The sequence below is a fragment of the Triticum urartu genome, chromosome 1A (genome assembly GCF_056163025.1).
Source record: "Triticum urartu cultivar PI428250 chromosome 1A, HENAU_Tu73, whole genome shotgun sequence".
NCBI lineage: Eukaryota > Viridiplantae > Streptophyta > Magnoliopsida > Poales > Poaceae > Triticum > Triticum urartu.
Window position 1 is genome coordinate 343,078,322 of NC_141873.1, and position 7,282 is coordinate 343,085,603.

Here is a 7,282-nt window from a genome sequence, read left to right on the forward strand (position 1 = left end):
GCATGTGCCATCTCTAATTTTCAAAATAGACTTGTCTTTTGTGTGTTTGTTTCGCCCGCGGAGCGGTGATGGTGGCTAATATTTTCCATGCTAGATGTGTTATTCTCAACATGAGTGTTTATTCACTTATAATTGCATGAGAGTAAGGCAAAGGTATTAGGGATGCCCAGTCCCTAAATGCAAAAAAAGAAATGAATTTACTTTATATTTTCAAATAATAAATTCCTTGGAAAGTGTTGGTATGGAGGGTACCCGTGGATACGGTTAGCCATGGCAAGTGAAAGTTATGGTGGAAAAAGGAATAAACTTTATTTTATATTTGGGAACCGCCTATGATATATCTAGCATCGAAAGTGTTCGGAACTCTAAGTTGTTTTCGTTGGTGGGATGGATACACCTCCCAAAATGGTTTTATCTCAAATTTTTCGCTTTGAGCTCTGGCACCTCTACAAATCCCTACTTCCCTCTGCGAAGGGACTTTCTTTTACTTTATGCAATTTTTATTTTGAAATTTGAGTCTCCATCTTCTCTTATAAAAAGCACCAACTAGGAGGCAATATGATCATGCTCAAGTATTGGGTGTAGTTAATATTCGAGTGTGTTTCATAATGGATCAATGTTTGAGCATGATGGACTAGGGATAACTTATTTTAGCGTTGATATTTTGAAAGACATGGTTGCTTGTTGATATGCTTGAGTATCTAAATTATTATGTCAAAACTAGACTATTGCTTTGAATCACATAAAAGTCCAAATGTCCATGCTATAAAGAAAAAAAATATGATATGCCTTGATGAACAACACTCCACATCAAAAATTCTGTTTTTATCACTTACCTACTCGAGGACGAGTAGGAGTTAAGCTTGGGGATGTTGATACGTCTCCAACGTATCAATAATTTTTGATTGTTCCATGCTGTTTCTTATCAATCTTGGATGTTTTATAATCATTTTATAGTCATTTTATATCATTTTTTGGTACCAACCTATAGACATAGTGCCCAGTGCCAGTTCCTGTTTTCCATGTTTTTTACATCGCAGGAAATCAATATCAAATGGAGTCCAAATGGAACGAAACTTTATGATGATTTTTTATGGGCCAGAAGAAAGGCAATGGACCCTGGTTGCACCTGGGGGTGTCCCGAGGGGGGCACAACTCACAAGGGCGCCAGGAGGCCCTGGCGTGCCCAGGTGGGTTGTGCCCACCTCGGGTGCCCCCCGGACCGCCTCTTTGCTCTATAAATACCCAAATATTCCCAAAACCCTAGGGGAGTCGACGAAATATTCATCTAGCCGCCGCAGAGTCTAGAAACACCAGATCCAATCTAAACACCATCACGGAGAGGTTCACCACTTCCATTGGTGCCTCTCCGATGATGCGTGAGTAGTTCTTTCTAGACCTTTGGGTCCGTAATTAGTAGCTAGATAGCTGCATCTCTCTCTCTTGATCCTCAATACAATGGTCTCTTGGAGATCCATATAATGTAACTCTTTTGTGATGTGTTTGTTGGGATGGATGAAATTTGAGTTTATGATCAGATCTATGTTTTTATATCCATGAAAGTATTTGAGTTTCTTTGATCTCTTTTATGCATGATCTCCTATAGTCTCGTATTTCTTCTCCGATATTTGGGTTTTGTCTGGCCAACTCGATCTATTTATCTTGCAATGGGAAGAGGTGTCTGGTAGTGGGTTCGATCTTACGGTGCTTGATCCCAGTGACAGGAAGGGAACCGACACGTATGTATCGTTGCTACTAAGGATAAAAAGACGAGATCTATATCTACCACCATATATATAAACAGATCTTGTCTACATCATGTCATCGTTCTTATTGCATTACTCCGTTTTTTCATGAACTTAATACATTAGATGCATGCTGGATAACGGTCGATGTGTGGAGTAATAGTAGTAGATGTAGGCAGGAGTCGGTCTACTAATCTTGGACATGATGCCTATGTAATGATCATTGCCTGTATATCATCATAATTATTTGATGTTCTATCAATTTCTCAACAGTAATTTGTTTACCCACCATTTGCTATTTTTCTCGAGAGAAGCCACTAGTGAAACCTACGGCCCCCGGGTCATATTTCTCATATATTTGCCTTTGCGATCTACTTTTTCCTTGCTTTTATTTTCAGATCTATTAAATCAAAAATCCAAAAAATACCTTGCTGCAATTTATTTTATTTGGCGTTCTATCTATGAATATTTACAACTTTCTCCCGTCACACGCCGATTTCTGGCGCCGTTACCCGAACGGGATTGACAACCCCTTTAACTCGTCGGGTTGCGAGGTGTTGTTATTTGTGTGCAAAGGCTGTTTACGTTGTGTTGTTTGGTTCTTCTACTGGTTTGATACATTGGTTTCATAACTGACGGAAATACTCTACCGTCGCTGTGCTACATCATCCCTCCCTCTCCGGGGAAATACCGACGTAGTTCCAGCTGCCATCATGTACTGACCCAGATATTAATTGGACCTAAATATGTAGTAAACGCCAAATTTTGTTGGTGAGCATGGCCGCCTCAGTTTATTTTTTGCTAGAAATTATCGTGCTTACAAACTAAATTTGTCATTCTTGCATCAATATAAATTGCCATGGAAACAGTTCGCTTTGTCATGTCCAAAAATCCATGGTCAGATTTTTAGCCTTCCATATTTATTTTAGCAATTCTCGTGAAAAATGCAGTTCACTTGTTTTTGTGCTCACGGCTAATGTTCAAATACCTACTATGTGTTTGTGTGTCAGGCTATAGTTGTACCTGAAAATAGCCGATGGTTAGGTCTTCAAATTGAACATGTGTAACTGGATCTAGGCAAGCCACGTTCTAAATGTATTCATAATTTTGTGGGTCATTTTCTTATTAAATTATCATTGTTTTATATTGGACTAAACTATTAATAATGGTAGAAAGGCCAGCTTCATGTTTATGTGTATGCGGGTATATCAACATTCATGAATTTAGAAAAATCCAAGAAAATTTAGAGATGATATTTTATTACAGGTGAACACTTGCCAAAAGTGGGAAAAAGGGGCCATAAGCCCACGCGCCCAAGGGTGGCCACCAGGCCCACAAACATCTCATGTCCTCGGGTCTCATACCTAATGTCTATGTATTAACCCAACACCTACCTCAAAATTATTTACCCCTAAAAAAATCTCAAAATTATTTTGTAATTTTCAATCGTTGTTACTTCACAATGAGAGGTGAAAATCAGATGCACCCCTACATTGATATTTGGTCGAGAGTCAACTCTTCTTCGACAATTGATTGTCACTACTCCATGATGTGGTTAAGATTAGTTGTGTTCCAGTCATCTGTTGCATGTTCAGGAGCTTGTGTTTATTCCTATCCGGACACCCGCATCATCTGGCTCTGGCGGCTTGGGGAAAAACCTAGCCTTCCGCTGCCGGCCCTCCCCATCGACTCCTCCCGCCGCCGCCTCCGCTGACCCCCTGCCGCGGTGGCGGCGGGCCCCGCTCCCGATGGAGGGTCGGGATTTCCAGCCATCTGCGGGCGGCGAAGCGCGTGCACTTGGGCGCAGCTCGGTGCTGTGGGGCGCTGGGGCAGCGGCCTCGGTCCGGATCTCGATGGGGCCTGGGCGTGGACTTCATGCACGGCAGTGTACGGCTGTGGCTGCGCGCGTTGATCGCGGTGGCGCTCGGCGCTGGATGCGTGCGCGGGGCACGGATCGATGGCTGGTGTGGCGGCGACTCATGCAAGTTGGGCACGACGACTCACAGGGGGCGGCGAATGGCTTCTCCGGAGTGCGAGGTGTGCTGTGGGTGGCCCTGCCTGTCCTCTGTTCTGCTACTTCGATGGAGGGGCTTCGGTCTGGATCAGAGTATCTCAGATCTTGCTGATGTCTCGTGCTATGCGGTGTTTGTTCCTGCGGTGGTGGTGGTCGCGGTGGTGCTACGGTGGTGGGCGGCGGCTACGGCCAGGGAGGTTGAGCGTGTCTGGTTGTGGTGAACCAAGGGTCCTGCGGCCGGAGTGATGTTGCTGTAACCAGGGGTGGCGGTTGGTGGGCGGTGGACGGTGGTGGTTGGTGGTTGGCACAACTCTAGGAGAAATCCTTACTCCGGTCCTCATCGGAGCCAATGATGGTGGCGCCCACGGGTGCCGCGGTCTTTCTGGGAAGCATCGTTGTGGAGGTGTGCCCATGCTCCCCACTGCTTTGGCTCCGGAGGGAATCCTCAGATCTGTTGGATCGGGCGATGGAGGCGTCTTCATGTCTTCTCCTCCTTAGGTGCATCGTCTCGGAGTGGGCTACAACTAGGAGACCGGTGGATGCGTCATCTTCGCCATGGATGGCGGCATCTTCGTCGTGTGGTTCGTTGAGGCGGGGCATTGGTTTATGTTTGGCAACGATGATGGCATTGAGAGGAGCTTGGGTCGTAGCGCGGACTTCGGTAGTCGGTTCTTCCCGGCGTGTTCGAGGTGCTCTTCTGTTGCTTGCTTGGTTGTTTTGAAGTCGGAGTTGCGGTGGAGCGTGTCCAGGTGGCGACGATGACGGGCGCTTGATGGTCATTTGTGGAGGGCACAGTCGGCACAAGTCATGCATATTTCCCTTACGAAGCTCGTTGTCAAAGTTGGAGCTATCGGTTGCTCGCGCGTGTGGCCTTCTGTTGGCATGTGCCGTCATGGCTTCTTGGCGCTATTTGCGGGTTGGCTTCGATGTTTGAGCGTGATTCATCTCCAACGTATCTATAATTTATGAAATTTTCATGATGTTATATTATCATTATTGGATGTTTTACAATCATTTTATAGCAACTTTATATCATATTTTGGGACTAACCTATTGACATAGTACCAGTGTCAGTTGTTGTTTTTCGCTTGTTTTTTTACATCGCAGAAAATCAATATCAAACGAAGTCCAAACGCAGCAAAACTTTTTGGAGATTTTTTCTGGACCAGAAGACACAACTTGGGCCAAAGAAGTAGCAGAGGGGTGGCCCGAGGGGCGGGCATGATACGTCTCCAACGTATCTATAATTTTTGATTGCTCCATGCTATTATATCATATATTTTGGATGTCCATGGGCTTTATTTTACACTTTTATATCATTTTTGGGACTAACCTACTAACCGGAGGCCCAACCCAAATTGCTGTTTTTTGCCTATTTTAGGGTTTCGCCGAAAAGGAATATCAAATGGAGTTCAAACGGAATGAAACCTTCGGGAACGTGATTTTCTCAACAAACGTGATCCAGGAAACTTGGAGTGGGCGTCAAGAAACAAGGGAGGAAGCCACGAGGCAGGGGGCGCGCCTACCCCCCTTGGCGCGCCCTCCACCCTCATGGCCCCCCGTTGCTCCACCGACGTACTTCTTCCTCCTATATATATCCACGTACCCCAACCATCTAGGAGCACCGCAAAAACCTAATTCCACTGCCGCAACCTTCTGTACCCGAGAGATCCCATCTCAAGGCCTTTTCCGGGGCTTCATCGGAGGGGGCATTGATCACGGAGGGCCTCTACATCAACTCCATGGCCTCTCCGGTGATGTGTGAGTAGTTTACTTCAGACCTACGGGTCCATAGTTATTAGCTAGATGGATTCTTCTCTCTCTTTGGATCTCAATAGAAAGTTCTCCTCGATCTTCTTGGAGATCTATTCGATGTAATCTTCTTTTTCGGTGTGTTTGTCGAGATCCGATGAATTGTGGGTTTATGATCCAGATTATCTATGAAAAATATTTGATTCTCCTCTGAATTCTTTTATGTATGATTGGTTTATCTTTGCAAGTCTCTTTGAATTATCAGTTTGGTTTGGCCTACTAGATTGATCTTTCTTGCAATGGGAGAAGTGCTTAGCTTTGGGTTCAATCTTGCGGTGCTCAATCCCAATGACAGAAAGGGAACCGACACGTATTGTATTGTTGCCATCGAGGATAAAAATATGGGGTTTATATCATATTGCATGAGTTTATCCCTCTACATCATGTCATCTTCCTTAAAGCATTACTCTGTTCTTATGAACTTAATACTCTAGATGCATGCTGGATAGCGGTCGATGTGTGGAGTAATAGTAGTAGATGCAGAATCGTTTCGGTCTACTTGTCGCTGACTTGATGCCTATATACATGATCATACCTAGATAATCTCATAACTATGCTCAATTCTATCAATTGCTCGACAGTAATTCGTTTACCCACCGTAATACTTATGCTCTTGAGAGAAGCCACTAGTGAAACCTATGGCTCCCGGGACTATCTTCCATCATATTAATCTTCCAACACCTAGTTATTTCCTTTGCTGTTTATTTAACTTTGCATCTTTATTTCTCTTTATCATAAAAATACCAAAAATATTATCTTATCATATCTATCAGATCTCACTCTCGTAAGTGACCATGAAGGGCTTGACAACCTCTTTATCGCGTTGGTTGCGAGGTTCTTATTTGTTTGTGTTGGTGCGTGGGACTTGAGCGTGATCTCCTACTGGATTGATACCTTGGTTCTCAAAAACTGAGGGAAATACTTACGCTACTTTGCTGCATCACCCTTTTCTCTTCAAGGAAAAACCAACGCAGTGCTCAAGAGGTAGCAAGAAGGATTTCTGGCACCGTTGCCGGGGAGATTCATGCCAAGTCAAGTCAGGATTTGACTCCCAACAAAGATTCATTTCTGGCGCCATTGCTAAGTCAAAACATACCAAGTACCCATCACAAACTCTTATCCCTCGCATTACATTATTTGCCATTTGCCTCTCGTTTTCCTCTCCCCCACCTCACCCTTGCCATTTTTGTTCGCCCTCTCTTTTCCGTTTGTCGCTTTCTTGCTTTCCTTGCCGTTATGGCTAGTCCTCTATCTTCTCCGTTGTCTCACGAGAATGAAGTTCTTAATTTTGAGCAAAGGGAGGGAGAAAATCTAAAAGACACTTGGTATAGAATTTGCAATGCTCAAAATAGATCTATCAGGAAGCAATCTACTTCCGTTCTTCTCCGCAATTTCTATGTAGGCACTACTCCTTGGTAAAGATATATTCTTGATACCATTACCGGAAGGAATTTCTTGGGTAGCCATACTTTTGATTCTTATAACGCTATGATAGATTTGTTTGGCTCACCACCTCTTTTGGTTAATGGAACTATGTTAACTTTGGAACATGTGATGCAAAGGCTTGAAATTATTGAGAATAAAATTGCTACTGTAGAGTTGATTGAGAATTGGATAAAAAGATCCACAACCAAATTACCCAATATGGATCTAAGGTGGGAGTTACTCTGACAATTTTGAAGGAAAAAGAACCCATAGTTAATGAAAGAAT